The sequence below is a fragment of the Cetorhinus maximus genome, chromosome 10, assembly GCF_964194155.1.
Source record: "Cetorhinus maximus chromosome 10, sCetMax3.hap1.1, whole genome shotgun sequence".
Lineage (NCBI taxonomy): Eukaryota > Metazoa > Chordata > Chondrichthyes > Lamniformes > Cetorhinidae > Cetorhinus > Cetorhinus maximus.
Window position 1 is genome coordinate 121,312,429 of NC_135888.1, and position 17,359 is coordinate 121,329,787.

General features: G+C 43.3%; 1 long non-coding RNA gene across 2 annotated transcripts in view; it reads right to left on the reverse strand.

Moving 5' to 3' along the window:
- Nucleotides 1–17,359, reverse strand: part of LOC144685292 (uncharacterized) — a 268,208-nt gene that overhangs the window by 121,362 nt on the left and 129,487 nt on the right. Inside the window, exon 4 of one of the 2 annotated variants that reach the window (XR_013577698.1) lies at nt 15,165–16,407. The exons of the other annotated variant lie outside the window; for it this stretch is intronic. This is a non-coding gene — a long non-coding RNA (uncharacterized LOC144685292). Of the gene's footprint in view, nt 1–15,164; nt 16,408–17,359 lie in introns of those variants that run through there. 2 annotated transcript variants of the gene reach the window in all.

Consider the following 17,359-nt stretch of genomic DNA (forward strand, 5'->3'; position numbering starts at 1 on the left):
GAATGTCAGTACCTCAAGAAGCTCAGTCTGTCATGGCATGTCAATCCTAACAACTGCAGCCTCCTGGAATAATTCCGACTGGAGTAGGTGGGATGTCATTGCCCGTGTTAATAAAGTGCCTGTCATTAGAAGGCAACACTATCCCAACCCTGGGATGCAGCTTCTTGTCAAGGTTGAATGCTCTCTTCTCCTACAAGGAGAGAAGCAAACTTATGAGTATATGTAATGGCTTGTGCGGAGAGGAGGCAAGGACAACAATTAGTGGAGGGTGACTATGAGGTACTGTGCAAGGAGGCAATAACATGAGGTGAACATGAGAGTTGACTGCACATATGGGGATGCTAGGTACAGAAGGAGGAATGGGTGCAGCTGCCAAGGTATGTGGTGCTGAGGAGTGTTGTGCAAGAGAATGCCGGACAAGCCATAGCATGGGGTTTGGCACCACTCCACCATACACTCACCTGCTCTCTTGAGGTCCTGGGTCCTCATGTTGTCTCCAACTTGGAGGGAGCACACGTCTGCTTACACACTTCCATCCAAGCTTGCTTAGTCGGCGATGTTGTCCTCTTCTTTAAGCCCTTGGTAGAACTCACCTCAATGCAACCCCTCGGATCTCTCAGCAGGACCTCCAGTAAGAGAAAGAGACATTTGTGGTTTCTGCAGCCTCAAAGATCCAAGTACTGGTGAGCCATTGTAACCCACATCAACCTCTCCAACCAAGCAAGCATGGATGTAAGTGGCTGAGCAGAAGTGTGAGCCCAGCAACTTGGAGACTAACAAAGAGGGTTCAGGAGGGCAGACGAATGGATGGTAAAGTGGTGCCAAGTCCCACACTATGACTTGCCCAGCATTCTCTTGCACAGCACTCCTCAGGACAACATACCTTGCAGCTTTAATTAGAAATTCTCCCTTTGACAGAGATGACCATCATCCCACCCAACCTCCCAGATTTGCCAGGGAACCTGGAGATGAGATAGTGATGTCATAGCATTAAGCTGTCTTTGGTTAAAACAGGGAATTCAATGTAAGCAAGTGGAAAGGATTTGTGGTTACAGCTGACACACTCTGAATGGTGAAAGTGTGGGCTTTGCTGAGGGTCATTAACCCAGGGTCAAAATAGGAACAAATACCCAACAAACCTAAATAAATATATTCACTGTTGCACCTACCCATTGTACCACTGAGAGTGTGTCAGCTGTACAACACCACAAGTCTTTCCTCTTGTTTTCAGTAAGTTCCCTGTTTTAACCAAAAGCAGTCTCAGTATAATCAAATCTATAGTTCCTCTTCGGTGATCCTGATTTAGCATAATATTGACAAAGACCCACCCTTTCAAGCAGAAAACAGTACCTAGCATAAGAAGGTGGGAAAGGAGGAGAGGTGGAACCAGAAGGAGGCAAAATAAATTCACCAAGGGAAAGTGAAAGTGAATTAGATAAATATGGCGGTGATCAAGTTTTGGGACATAAGGGCAGTACTTAATCCAGGTGACGGGGTACTGACTGGCTGGAGAGCCAGCTAGCAAGAGTCCTGCATCACCTCAGCTGAACTGTATTAAGTGCCTTTCAGGCAGTTAAGTGCCATGGGGCAGGCCTTCCCTAGATCAAGGAACCTGGGGGCAGAAATGCAACCGCCCCTTCGCCACCCCCCCCACCTCGAGAGCTGCTGTCCAATCAGTTGTGGGCAGCTCGTCTTTACCATCAGTGCCACTGGGGAAGTAGTGGTAGCTGCCAGCAATGCACCCAGCAGGGGCCCAGGATTAGTGAGGGACTGAGGCCACAGGTGAGTGAAGGGCTTCAATTGGTGTCAGGGTGGGAAGGCCAACCACGAGCTTTCCTGCCCCAGGCTTAATCGGGCAGAGGCAGGAAGGAAGTGGGATCCCCAACCAGTACTTTCCTGCCAGATTACATGCCCTCCCGTCCTCCAAACTTGCCTCTGGGGAGGGCATTAAATTCCACCCATAATTTCTAAAACCTGAGCAACATGTTTGAGCATTTAACTTGGTGAATTGCCCTCTCACCTTCATTCTTAACATACCACTGTCAGCTGCCACCTTCTCTCGAAAAATAAAAGTTGCCTTACATTAAATGCTACGACATTTTGTCTTGGTAATTGCAGCCACACACCTTTCTCTTCGTGTCCAGCTTCTCCATTTTCTCCTCTCGTCCCCGACACACAACCACCAATGTTTCACCTTCTCGACAGCTGAAATTTTATTTTCCCACTTAATGAGAAATACTCTCCTAATGGACAATTGTATCGCACATTAAAGAACTGAACTGATCAAAGCCCAAGGGATATTCAAGTTTGTAAGTAGTAGAAGAAATGTGATAAAAGTGTGTCAGTCAATCTAAAATCTATCTTGGCCTGTGCTTCATCCGGCCTTTCCCAGTGCTGATGAAATTCTAATTTAAGCTCTCTTGCATAGTCGATAGCTTGTTCCATTTGTGGTCAATAAAACTCAGACAGTGTATCTAAAACACATAAAAATCACTCATTCACACGAAGAAATAAACTGATTTTTTTCTCTACAGTGTTTAGTTTGACTTGTAGACAATTTAATGATGCAAAATTGTGCAGAAATATTACATGCCAAGAAATTACAAAATAAAATAACAGGAGGACATTAACGTAAGCATGTGGTAATAACAAGAAGCCTGTCAGGCTGTATTAATGGTAGAGGAAAGCACTTATCATCCCTTTGTAAGCCTGAGTATCTATTCCAGCATTTGCATCAATATGCAAGATAAGGAAAACTCTTATAAGGACTATAGACTGGGTAAGGTCTGTACTTTGAACAAATCAGTAATAGCCTTGCCCAAAATCCTATTGTGCTACTGACATCTTCATTATGCTGCCTCACGGACTTTTGTGATACATTTTTCTTTGATTTTAAATCATACCTTTATAATAGTTGCAGATTTTTGAAGCAACTTGATTAGAGTATTACATCTCTTCATATAAACTTAATAACATGCACTGGGAGTCAAATTACCATAGCAATAATGGAGCTGTCTTTCATGTTTTTTGAAGTTATCCAACAACAAAACATGATAAAACTGACCCGCATTTACCAAGGTGGATTAGAAACATGGACAAGCTTGTTTTTGAACAATGTATATTATTGTGTTGTTGAGTTGGAGTAGTTTCACTAACTCCCAGAGACTGCCAGCTACAAACACACTAACTTTATTGTAACATTTTTACGGTTATGAGAACACTCCCTTGCACTAGTTTCTTTCCACACTGCTTTCTCCTAGAATCTCAGATCACATGAGTACATCTTAATTCCTTCTATGACATCACAGACTATTACAGTTAACCTTTTGTGGGACTTGGCCTAACATACTCCATTATACTACATCTCCCCCTAAATCTTTGTTCAGACTTCAAGATTGCCTGAATTTCCTGGAGATCCACTGCTTCAGTTTCCTAGTCATTTTGAAAATTTGGCGCTTTGAAGTCTCATAAGAATTGTAGCCTCTTTTTGCTCCCCGAGGGATAGGTCATTTTTCTTTCTCTCTTCATGTTCTCTTCTTGTTCTCTCTTCTCTTTCCTTCCTCCATTTTGTTTTTTGAGATTCTCATCTTCTTTTACACCGATTGTAAGGCATTGTGGCACCTCCACTAGTCTACCATACTTTGTTCTTCTGTTTGTAGGGAATAAGGCCTTCTCATTTTTTTGTCTAAAAGCAAAATATTGCAGATGCTGGAAATCTGAAATAAAAACAAAAAATGATGGGAAAACTCAGCAGGTCTAACAGCACCTGTGGAGAGAAAAACAGAGTTGACGTTTCGAGTCCGTATGGCTCTACTTCAAGGTGAAGAAGAGTCATACGGACTCAAAATGTTAACTCCGTTTTTCTCTCCACAGATGCTGTTAGACCTGCTGAATTTTTCCAGCATTTTCTGTTTTTGCTTCTCATTTTGCTTTTGGTCTCCTGGGTGCTCTTGAATGTAGTTTGAACTAATAGATGGTTCAGGACCACCTGCTTCAGTGCCTCCTTTCATTTCAAATGATTTCAACCTCGCTGGTCTCTGATTTTCACCTTGTTGCTCAATTACAATGAAAGTTCTTCTATTTCTCCTTACTTGTACCTAGTTCCATCTTGACAATGTGAGATCTCAGGTGTGGTGATTTCTCCACTATTTCTCCAAATCTTGATTGATCTCTGATCCAAACCTGTTCTCCCTGTTGAAGATCTGATATTGTTCTTACTCTGTGACAACAATCATGGTGTTTCATTTGTTTACTTCGGTAAGTTTCCTCTCTTTCTCATACTATTTCGAGGTCTGTGTCTTTGACCTGTGGCATTGATGTATGCGGAAGGGTAGGAATCTGTCTGCAATATTCTTTCCAAGAAGCTAATCCATTCTGCAAGGGCGAAGATCTCTTACTCAAGAGCGCCAGTTGAAAATCCTCATTCTTTATCAGTAATGCTTTTACACCTCTGATATTTCTTTCCACTTCTCCATTGGCCTGAGGAAACCTCGGTGAACTTGTGTGAATAAATCCAAATAATTCTGTAAGCTCTTGAAACTGTTCACCAATTGTGGACCATTAGCTGATATCACAATATCAGGAATCCTATGGACTGTGAAGATTTCTTTCAATTAAGTTATCGCTGTTTTTTTTATTCTTTCATGGGATATGGGCGTTGCCGGCAAGGCCAGCATTTGTTGCCCATCCCTAATTGCCCTTGAACTGAGTTGCTTGCCAGGCCATTGCAGAGGGTAGTAAAGAGTCAATCACATCACTGTAGGTCTGGAGTCACGGATAGGCCAGACCAGGTAAGGACAGCAGATTTTCATCCCTGAAGGACATGAGTGAACCAGATGGGTTTTTACAACAACTGATGATAGTTGTCATGGTCATGCTTCGGAATTCTGAACACTTAACCATTGTATTTCAATCCATCTCAAGTCATGATCTACTACTATTGTGAACATTTTTCACTTTATCCTCAATTAAATCCATTCCTTAGCGTTCCCATGGCCTTGAAGGAAAAGAAGATGACATTAGTGGTTCTTTTGACTCCTGTTTGAATTGTACATGTGATACGTCTGAATATCATTTCTTCCAATAACTTTGAGGGACTAGTACACTGCACTGAATACCATACTCTGGCTCTGCATTTGCTAATACCTAAATGACCTTAATGTAGGCATTGTAAGACTTCAAGTGTCAATGCTCTAAGGATTACTGTTCTATCATTGTATACAGGTAAATCATCAATCACTGTCAGATGTGCTCTCTGCTAAAAATATGGGGCAGAGTAGTCCCAGATTTGCACAAAATGCGGTGACAGATGGAAAAATAGTAATTTTACCCGCCAGCCGCAATGGTGGGTTTTTGTGCCGTGGCATCCCATTCTCGCCTCATTAATTGTGCAGCCACAGGAAACATGCCGTCTCGCTGATGGGCGGTCTCTGATTTGGCCACCCATTGTTACATCACCGCTTCCTCATGCAGGGTGCCATATTTAAAATGCAGCTGCACGCACACTTCTCAATGCTTGCAGCCCAGGGCTGCTCCGGTGAAGACATCACCCCAAAAGCCAAGGAGAATGCAGCTCCCTGATTCAGTGACGCGTCCCTGGGATGCCTTCTGATGTGGTGCTGTCTGTGAAGCCTGGCGCTGATGACTGTGAGTGCTGCCCGAAGCAAGGTAGGCAAACAAACCTCGAAGTCCCCGAGCGAAGCACGTCGCTTAGGTACAGATGTGAAACACACACCCACGTGCCTGGGTGACCCAGAATGGAGGGACGATTCCAGTGAGCAGGCCTTATGATGAGATGGTAAAGTATCGAAATTAGATTCCCGACTTGCGGCGGTGGGAAACATAGCCCGCCATTGACAGGAAGAGCAGGTGATTGCAAACTGGTTTCACAACGGCGTATTGTTTAACCCCCCCAGCTCCATCCCCTGGCCCGCCATGATGCCCAACACCAATGGTGCTGTAAAATTCCAGCCGTGGTCTCAAGATAGAACTGTGTCATATATATGTTGCCCATCCTCAAATATAGAATTCTCTGACCTGCTTACATTCCTTGTCTGATTTTGAGCCTCTATGATTTCACTCAGTCTTCACATAGGGAAAAATTTTCCCCCCGTTGGCAGGGGGTAAGAGCGGGCGAGCTCCCGATCAGCTGTCCCGGTCGAGGACGCGCTGCCATTTTACGTGGGCAGGTCAATTAAGCCCGCCCAGCATGATGTCTGCCAGCAAGCGCTATGTGCTCCCTGTGTGGGCGGGATTCCCTCAGCCGGGAGTGCGCTCTTTCACGCATGCGCACGAAAGAGCGCACTGATCACCCTAAGGCAAAGCGCTGCCTCAGGCAGATCAGCTACTTTTTGAAACTTTTAATAAAGGGGTCTAAAAATTTTCCCTGCCATGTCTCCTCATGTGGAACTGTCACATGAGTTGGGACATGTCCATAACTTTTATTGCAACCTTTCATTAAAATTTAAAAACCATCATGAAGCCTTATCCCGCCCGTGGATGAGGTTTCATGTTTTTCACAAGCCCGCCTGGGCTCCCGACCTGCCCGCCAACCTGAAGGTTGGACGGGCAGGTCCCTTAATGAGTTCAATTCGTTTCTTAACGTCCTTAAGAGGCTGGCACGCAGTCGACTCAGCTGTGCGCCCGCTGACCTGAAAATGTAAATGACGCGAGGTGAGGTCGGGAGTTCCACCCAACGACACCCCATGTCATTTTCCGCGTCGGCATGCGTGTCCCGCCCCCCCCGCTCGCCAACGGAAAGTTTCTGCCCATTGTTTCCAGTAATGTATAGACTGTTGTTATAGCAAACTACTCAGCTTCTTCCACAAATTCAATATCACATCTTTCTGGATTCTCCGTTTCAATACATGATAATGCATCTGCTGAGCTCTGTTATTTCCATTGAACATATACCGTAAGAGTCTCAAAACTCATCAATCTCAATTTAAATCTTTGAACTTTTGATGGCATTGTTGCAAGCATTCAAAATCAATAGCGTGACTAATGTTTTATGGGGAAATGCAAGTGAAATGCTGCTTCACTTGAAAGGAGTGTTTGGGCCCTTGGACGGTGAGGAGAGAGGAAGTGAAGGGGCAGGTGTTGCATCTTCTGCGTGGACATGGGGAGGTGCCATACGTGGGGGTTGAGGAGTAGGGGGTGATGGAGGAGTGGACCAGGGTGTCCCGGAGGGAATGATCCCTACGGAATGCCGCCGGGGGGGTGAAGGGAAGATGTGTTTGGTGGTGGCATCATGCTGGAGTTGGCGAAAATGGCGGAGGATGATCCTTTGAATGCGGAGGCTGGTGGGGTGATAAGTGAGGACAAGGGGGACCCTATCATGTTTCTGGGGGGGAGGAGAAGGCGTGAAGGCGGATGCACGGGAGATGGGCCGGACACAGTTGAGGGCCCTGTCAATGACCATGGATGGAAAACCACGGTTAAGGAAGAAGGAGGACATGTCAGAGGAACTGTTTTTGAAGGTAGCATCATCAGAACAGATGTGACGGAGGCGAAGGAACTGAGAGAATAGGATGGAGTCCTTACAGGAAGCGGGGTGTGAGGAGCTGTAGTCGAGGTAGCTGTGGGAGTCGGCAGGCTTGTAATGGATATTGGTGGACAGTCTATCATCAGAAATTGAGACAGAGAGGTCAAGGAAGGGAAGAGAAGTGTCAGAGATGGACCATGTGAAAATGATGGAGGGGTGGAGATTGGAAGCAAAATTAATAAATTTTTCCAGGTCCCGACGAGAGCCTGAAGCAGCACCGAAGTAATCATCGATGTACCGGAGAAAGAGTTGTGGGAGGGGGCCGGAGTAGGACTGGAACAAGGAATGTTCCACATCCCCCATAAAGAGACAGGCATAGCTGGGGCCCATGCGGGTACCCATAGCCACACCTTTTATTTGGAGGAAGTGAGAGGAGTTTAAGGAGAAATTGTTCAGTGTGAGAACAAGTTCAGCCAGACGGAGGAGAGTAGTGGTGGATGGGGATTGTTCGGGCCTCTGTTCAAGGAAGAAGCTAAGGGCCCTCAGACCATCCTGGTGGGGGATGGAGGTGTAGAGGGATTGGACATCCATGGTGAAGAGGAAGCAACTGGGGCCAGGGAACTGGAAATTGTTGATGTGACGTAAGGTGTCAGCGGAATCACGGATGTAGATGGGAAGGGACTGGACAAGGGGAGAGAGAAGGGAGTCAAGATAATGAGAAATGAGTTCCGTGGGGCAGGAACAGGCTGACACGATCTGTTTGTGGATTTTGGGTAGGAGGTAGAAGCGGGCCGTCCGAGGTTGGGCGACTATCAGGTTGGAAGCTGTGGGAGGAAGATCTCCAGAGGAGATGAGGTCAGTGACAGTCCTGGAAACAATGGCTTGATGTTCCGTGGTGGAGTCATGGTCCAGGGAGAGGTAGGAGGAAGTGTCTGCGAGTTGACGCTCAGCCTCCGCGAGGTAGAGGTCAGTGTGCCAGACAACAACAGCACCACCCTTGTCAGCGGGTTTGATGACAATGTTGGGGTTGGACCTGAGAGAACGGAGTGCAGTAAGTTCAGAGAGAGACAGATTAGAATGGGTGAGAGGAGCAGAGAAATTGAGACGGCTAATGTCACGCCGACAGTTCTCAATGAAAAGATCAAGAGAAGGTAAGAATCTAGAGGGAGGGGTCCAGGTGGAGGGAGAATATTGGAGGTGGGTAAAAGGATCCGTTGATTCGTCAGTTCTGTTGAAGGGTCATGTGGACTCGAAATGTCGACTCTTTTCTTCTCCACCTATGCTGCCAGACCTGCTGAGTTTTTCCAGGTAATTCTGTTTTTGTTTTGGATTTCCAGCATCCGCAGTAGTTTTTTGTTTTTATCTAAAGTTTTATGGTATGGTTCTATCATAATGTGAAGACCTTCGACGTAGTCAGCAATTTCCACATGTCAAGAGGCTACTAATGCTTCCTTGTGACTACGGCATATCTCTTCTCTGTACCTGTTAATGACCGTGATGTGTATTAGACTGGTTTGCATTTTCCATCTATTTGTACCTGGAAAAGCACCGCCCCAATCCTGTAGAAGGAGGGTCCGCTGCAATTACTGTCGGTAACTCCAGGTCATAATGTGCTAATATCTCTTGAGGACATCAAGCTCCCCTTGAATTTCTTGAATGATTTCTGATTTGCTTTTTCCCAACACCATTCAGTGTTTTGGCATAGTGGCTTGTTGAGCTCTGTACAGTTTTTTGGAAAGTTTTCCACTTGACTTACCAATCCCATGAACCTTTGTAACTCCATGATTCTCCTTGGAGCTGGAGGTTCTTTTCTGACTCTAGTCCTCAGTGAACCGACCTTTATTCCTGATGCACTCACTATGTGATCAAGAAACCTAATTGCTGGCTGCGAAACTCGCACTCACTGTTGAGTATCAAACCTGTCTCTTGTAGTCTTCTCAGCACTGCTGCCACTCTCATGTCATACTCAGCTTGAGTGGACATATATATCAACACATCATCCATGTGGCAAACAACTCTGTGTCAGCCCTCGAAAATATTTGACATTGTTCTTTGAAAGATCTCAGGGGCTGATGCTTTCCAAAGGGTAACCTGTTAAAACAGGATCTTCCAAATGGTGTTATGGAATGTTGTGAGAAGCTTGGACCTTTATTCTCGTGGTTTTGCCAGAATCTGCTCCTGGCATCTAATTAAGAGAATATTGAGTCTTCCCTAATTTAGATAAACTCTCATCTACTGGTACCATTGGATTGATTTCTTTTTTCACAGCTTGATTAACTTGTGTGAGATCAACAATTTTTATGGGACCGTTTGGCTTCGGAAATGCTACCGTCCCTGAGCAACAACTCGTTGGCTCTTTTATGGGTGAAATGACTCCAGGTCTGAACACTGAGTTGAACACTTTCTTTACCTTTGGAATTAAAGGAGGTGAACCTTTCTGGGTGTATATATACCTACTGGTTTTGCTTCTGGGCTTAGTGTTATATGATATACTGTTTTTAGCTTTCCCAATCTTTTAAAAGACTTCAGAAATTCTGCTCTGAAGTCTCCTTCAACATTCTTTATTTCTTCTGTTCTGCAGGTTAGGCTCAGTTCCACACATTGTTTTCTACTTAAAAGTGAACAACTCTGATCTTGAATTACATACAGTATGTCAGTAATTACTTTATCTCTGTGCTTTGAAGTAGTTGCTAGTTCTCCCAGAACTTCAGCTCTGTTCCTCCCGGTCCCTGTAGCTTTTTGCAGGATGGTTGAAGAACTTTTTTGTTTAACCATGGGTCAGTGTCTGGAAAAACTGAATATGCTGCTCCAGTGTCTAACTTAAATTGTGACCTTCTCCCAGGATCTCTGTTCCCGCGTAATTATCCTAAGAAGGGTATCTCAATGTCTTGTGAATCTTCAACTTCATGGACTTTGTTTCCTTTGAAAACTATTTATTTTTGACTGTTCTGCCCGTTTTTCTACCTCGACATACTGCCTGAAAATGCCAATGTTTTCGCAACAATGGCATTGCTCGTTTTTTGGTGGGGCATTTCCTGTGCCTGTGCTTTTCTCTTCCGCACCAGCAGCAGCTGGTCTGGGCTGCCAGCATTAAATGCTTTTCATGCTGCACGTCTCTCCTTCTGCCCATTTTCCCTTTCTTATGCCTGATGAATTCAACTGCATCTGTTACTTTGCGATTCAGGCTGTTTCTCTCTCTCTCTGTCTCTCCTCTGACTACCAATCGATTTTGCCTCCTGATCTTGGCTTGTCTATTTAACTGAATTGCCTTTACCAGCATCAAGCCATCTCAAGACTGCAAATTATCTAATAAAGCATCGGCCCCTAGTCACGCCACTGTTTTGTCATGAATTAGCTCATCTTTCAGACTGCCATACTCACAGTATTCTGCTAAATGCAACAATCATTATTAAATGTGTCAATGCTTTTCCCACGTCTCTGGGTACCTTTCTTGAGCTTTTCACGTTCCATGATGGTGTTCTTGCAGAGATTGAAATATGTATCCAATGCATCAATGACTTCGGCATATGTCGCTTTACCCTCACCAATTCCCATTCAAAACGTCATCTCCACAGTTACCCATTGCATACGAAAGTGTACTAACCTGCTCACAATCTGGCATCACTGTGAGGCCGGATGAGGTGCAAAATCGAACTTATCTCCTGTACCATTTTGGCTATGCTTCAGCCTGATTTAGGTCTGTAACTTTCTCAAAGCAATTTGGTAGAGGGAGAAATGTTTCTATCACCATATTTTTACCACTTGCAACTATATATTATTGTGATGGAGTAGTTTCAATAACTCATGAAGGCTGCTAGCTGCAAACACTAACTTCACTGTAACATATTTACAGTTATGAGAACATTCCCTTACTCTAGCTTCTTTCCATGCTGCTTTCTCTGAGACTTACAGATCACATGAATGTATGTCACTTCCTTCTATGGCATCACAGACTATTACAGTTAACCCTTTGTGGGACTTAGTCTAACATACTCCATTATGCGACACAATGGGTTCAAAAGAAATGAATTTCCATCTTTTATGAACTTAGCACCTTATTCTAAGCTGCACAACACTAAAATAATATATCAGACATAAAAGCAAAAAACACTGGAAATACTCAGCAAGTCAGTCAACAGTTGTGGAGAGAAACAGTGTTAATGTTTCAGATCAAGATACCCTTTCAAATGGAAGATTGTTTCAAGCTAAAACATTAACTCTGTTTCTCTCCACAAAAATCTGCCTGACCCGCTGAGTATTTCCAGCAATTTTTGTTTTTATTTTAGATTTCTAGCATACACAGCATTTTGCTTTTGTAATAAATCAGATATGCTGACTGAAATCTGCAGACTTCTCAGTTAAGATATACAGCACCATGTTGAAAATGTTTATCCAGAGCAGAAAAACTAAATGGCTGTGTACCAAAGAAAGATAGTGATCTGGCTTGTGTGCAGCAATCACAGGCGGAAGTAAATTGGCATAATGCAATAAATCCCTTTCATCCATCATTACAATACGAACATTTGAATCACCGTGCAGGCAAGTCAAAAAGGAGTCAGCCAACTTTGTCCAGAACACTGACTTCAGTCATGTTGGAATCACATGGACGCCATCTGTGGAATGGAACCAGTCATGATATGTCAGATTGCAATGTTAGAATTATATTGTGACATTTTTTTGCTCAATTGCCTTCAAGGTTCTGTTTCTCTTGTAAAGTCTTAGATGTTGTTTATCTTCAGTGACAAAATAAGCTTGAAGCTTGATGGAGGTCATGGCAGGTGTGCTTGGTCCATCGCATGAAGCAGACTTCATTGACTGAACTGACTTTTCTTACAATTAAACTTGATAATTATAATTCTGAATAAAATGGCACCAAAGATGGGGTTGGATGAATCCAGCTCCACATTAGTACCAACACAATTATCATAGCTCATTGAGCCTCACTCTCAGAGCTACATTGGAAACATGATGGCAGCATGAATATATCTGATTTCAAAAGCTTTGATTTGGTAGATTAGTAAAACAAGACCAAATTTAATTTGCATCGCTTAGCCAAATATAGAAAGGGGGAGAAATTCCATAGGTCCAAATGCTATGATCATTGGACCAATATCACAATTTGAAATGATAAAATTTGCATTTGTTCATTGGGATTAACTCTAATTTTCATGTTGCTCTTTGGGGAATGGATTCATTATTAAGTAATATTTTTAAAGTGCCTGGCCTGTATGCTTACAATGAAATTTTGTTCACTGAGATGGTCCTGGGGTTTCCTCGTTGGGAGCAAACGAGGCTGGTTGCAAAAATGCTCATGTTGCCTGCATTTTGTCAATGCCAAGTTACACCCAAGGATCCTACTGATCTCATTAAAATATACCTGAACTTAAACAGGCATGAATTTAACCATCATCTGTACACATCAGACATGGCATAGAGCCTGCAAATGAGGAAGCTTTTCAATTTTTAATGTGGCTTATAATCATGCCGTAAAAATGCATTAACGGTGCAGAAAATACAGAGCAGGTCTCAATGAGGATATATGAATAAAAAACGCAATAACCCACCAGAAAAATGATTGTTCCTGCTGCCCTGATTGCTTGGTGGCGAAATTCAGAGCTCGCCGTGCACCACTCCCGCCCACCCCCACACACCAAAACCCAAACAAGTGCATTTCAGTGATACTCATATTTCAAAGGTAGGGCACAGATAGTTTTTTGTGGGTGGAAATTCGCTTGGATGAAGAGTTTAACTGACAGAGGCAAAAAGCAAGATGACTTGGGCATATTTGTAGTTTTACATGTAACTCACCTACGCCCAAAATGTGGGCCAGAATTTTACGTTCTCTCACTGGCGGGTTTTTAGGCAGAGTGGAGGACCGTGAAATTGAAGGGACGGGATTCCCTCTGGGCTCCCGCCCGCCTGACCACGCAGCAATTATACGCTGGGGCCGGCAAAACCTTGGACGCGAAGCCTGAACTTGCCCCAGCTGAGGCCCTTAAGTGGCCAATCATTGACCACCTAAGGGCCGTCTCCCACCCAGCCTCAATTTTTAGGCTGGCAGGAGGATTGAACTCCTGTGGGGGAAGCCCAAAAAAGAACAAAGTTATAGCTCGGGTGGAAAGTGGGTGGGGGCGGGGGCACTTCCATCAGAAGCCCCCTTTTGAAGTCAGCCTCCCCCCCTCACCAAGGTGGCCTCTGGACCTCCCTCTCCACCCCAGACTCTCCTCTGAGATGCTAATCCTTCATCTCACGCACCACCCGTCCCTCCCCACCCCCACCCCTCCCCAGGCCTTCCAGGCCCTCCCTGCCCTGGGACCCTTTGAACTTACCTGGGCCTCCTGTGCCCGGACTTAGGCGCTGACATCCTCCTGCATTTCTTCATCTGCCCACTGCAGTGCCTTCACTGCAGGGACTGAAGAGCTGCCGGCTAAACAGGTTGGCCGGCAGCAACCTGAGACGGGACTTCCTCCTGAGTGACAGGTGGAAGTCCCGCCTGCAGCCATTTAATGCTCATTCGAGGGTGAAATAGCTACGGGGCACTGGGATATGTTCCCCGCTTACCCTTTGGATGGCAGGAAGCAAGAACCCACCATCTGAAAAATTCAGGCCATGGTGATCCTTTAATTGGTTTATGACTAGAATATTTGGGTACAATTGTAAAAGAAACCTAGGCCAAGTATCTCTAGGGAAAAACAAAAAATTCCCAAAAATTGCACTTTAAATAAGAATGCTGGCTGCCTTCTGAAAAGTTTGGACAGTGTAATGTTTGTCATTGCATATATTCATTAAAATGCTTCACTATCCTTTGTTCTCCCCCACAATTCTAATGAAAGGCTGTAATGCAACTTTTTTCAGATTCTTCACAGATACTAACTGACACATGTTCTGTTTTAGCTTCAAAATTATACCTATTTAGTGACCCTGGTCATAACAATTGCAGTCATAACAAAGCAACAAAGTCCTGAACAATTTGTATTATGAGCATGCATTATACTGGAAAAAAGAACCACATTTCTATCCACTCTACTTAATAGAACATGGGGAAACAATCCATCCTCTTTTGAAATGGAAGAAAAAAATGCCATAAAAAAAATTAGACTAATTCAGATGATAGCACAAAGGAGGCGGAAAAGTATGTTTCTGCAGTTCGTCTGAGATATCAGAATGTGCCAAGCCAATCTACTAAAGTACCAATTAAAAGAAAAACGCTTCATTATTTTTGTTTTATTAAGCAGTCCCTACCTCCCTGTCCCAGTGCACATTTACACTAGATAAAATACGTATAATTTTAAAAATATAAAGAGTAGGGTGGCCGTCTGTGACTGGGCCTTGACATTAGCGTGAGAGCTCCGTAACTTGTTGGTAGGCAGAATTTAACTTGCTTCTGCCTAATTATTTTGATTTGCCTGTTAGAGAATTGGTCCAAGTTTTTTAAAATTGTAGATGGCACATTGCGATGAGTTGTAAGGCTATTTCTATGCTCTTACAGAATAGAACAAAGCAACGTGATTTTCAGTGAAGGAAGCCACAAGTTCAGTGGAAGTACGGCACAATTGGCATTGTTGACATTGAATAAACCATCATCCCATACAGTGAATGTAGATACAAAGAGGAAATGAGCAAGAACACCGGTGAGTTCATGACTAAGTTCATGACTGAGCTCACTAAGTCATGACAATACATTTTTTTCCCCTTCTTTATACTTGAGCGGCTGAATGAATATTTCTTCTAGCTGATGACTCACAGGGTTTGAAGTGAAACGTGTTTGAACCTATGTCAACCTAACTAATGTTTCCCCTATCGCCACATACTGCCACTCTGCAGCAACTGAGCAATGTTAATCAGACAAAAATGATATTAATTAGTTGTAGATTGGCATTCATGCCTCTGTTATACCTGAAATACAGTCAGAATATGAATTCTACATGTACAATCCTCACTGGTGCTTTTACAGCATCAGGGCTCATTATATTGTAATATTACACCAGTGCCTACGAGCACCTGCTGAATCTCTGAAGCATGGCACATCTGCACAACGCTTTGTCTCCTCTGCTTATATAGAAAATGACTATGGATATTCAGAACAAAGCTCACAATTTACTGTTGAAAGTCTGGCTACATGTTTGCATTTGGTTATCAGTGAAACAGTGAAATACTTTTTAAAAATGTGCTTCAAATAGTTAATCAATTGCTGGAAAAGAGAAAAAACGTAAGCACAAACCTGAAGCTGAATAGCTTTCCGTCAATATAATCTTTGTCATAAGAATGCGTTGATGTCTCATAAAATGCTCAGACTTGAAGTATTTAGTGGCACAAGCTAACTTTGAAGTGTATCAGTGAAGGAGAAATACAGTCTGCTATTCGGCAAAATTCACCTGATAAGACCACCACAAAATAACTCCCTCCTTCAGATACTATTGAGATTGGCAACATACCCGGTGTAGGCATAACAGTTTCAGTATCACCCAACAGTGATGCATTGCCACAGAAATTCATGTCTGAGGTGAAGCCAAGGCTTCATTTTTGAAACAGTGCAGAGGGCAGTTTATCCTGTGGTTATCTAGGTTGGTTTGGAAGTGCTTAATGCCAACGTTGGTTGCAAGTTGTGAAAGGCTCTGTTCACTCTAATCAGTACCACATTCACCAAATAGCTGTGCGGGATCCAATTAACAAATTAAATAGGACAAGGCAAATCGCATGCATTATTTTTAATTTCCCTTTGGTTATTAATGATTATTTGCCTAAGGTTCAGATATTTGGATGAATAAAATTGCCCTGCATTCCAGTTAAAGTAAAAGTGCTCTACTGTCACATGCTACTGAACAATGAGCAAAGTCAAAAAAAGCCAATGTGTCATGGGAAGCAAATTTCAGTTCTCAGCATTGTGTATTCCAGAAGGCCAGGCTACGAATGTCCCCTTTTTTCTGTAAAATGGAGGGAAAATCAATGCAAGAAGAAAATACAGATTGGAAATGAGATGGAGGTTGCATCACTATCAGACAACAGCAAATCCCTTAGTCCTACATCAATAGCAGTACAAATGTGGAATCAATCATTAGCAAAAGACCTCTTTGAAAATAAACTAGTAAACAGAATCCAACATTATTTAGGAGGAAGATTCTATCTGATCAAATTCCTTGACTGTTCACTTTGAGGTGGTAGTCATTGGAAAATCTTTGCGTAACATTTCCCCATAAAAAGCTGCTGCATCAGTTAAGGGATTGGGTGTGCTTGTAATACTTGGCAGTGAGTAAGGGATTGACTGAAAAAGCAACCAGCAAATACTACCTAGAGGAGTGATATGTTGGCTGGGAGATATATTAAGTGGAAAGCCCCAGGCATTGACATTGGAAGCCATATTGTTTTGAATCCAGATGGACAACCTGGATTTGAAAACAAAATGCAAGCTGGTACAATTTGCAGACAATACTCAATTTCTATTAGGGCTGTTGATTCTGATGAAACAGCCAAGAAACTACAGAAATACCTGAGCAAAATTGCAAATAGGCACAACTATGGTAGTTAAAATTCAACATAGATAACTGCAACATTAGTCACAATATATAACATACAAACAGACCATTCAGTTTAACTAACCTGTTCTGATGCTTCACATAAGTATTATACACTGGATAAAAATGTGGGAAATTTTTAATGTGGGCTAGGAAGAAGCTGGAAGACATCTGTATATGCATATTAACATGTTAAGAATAGGAATATATTTAAAAATCAGTGAAGTATAAGTCTGAGGCAGTTGTGCTGAAACTATAGCATTGTCATCGGCAATCCCTTGTGTTGAAGCCAATTCTTCTTTGTGGATGGCTGGATTTAAGTGAGATGCAAATGCTAGCTGTGGGTTCGCAGATGGTTCATGAG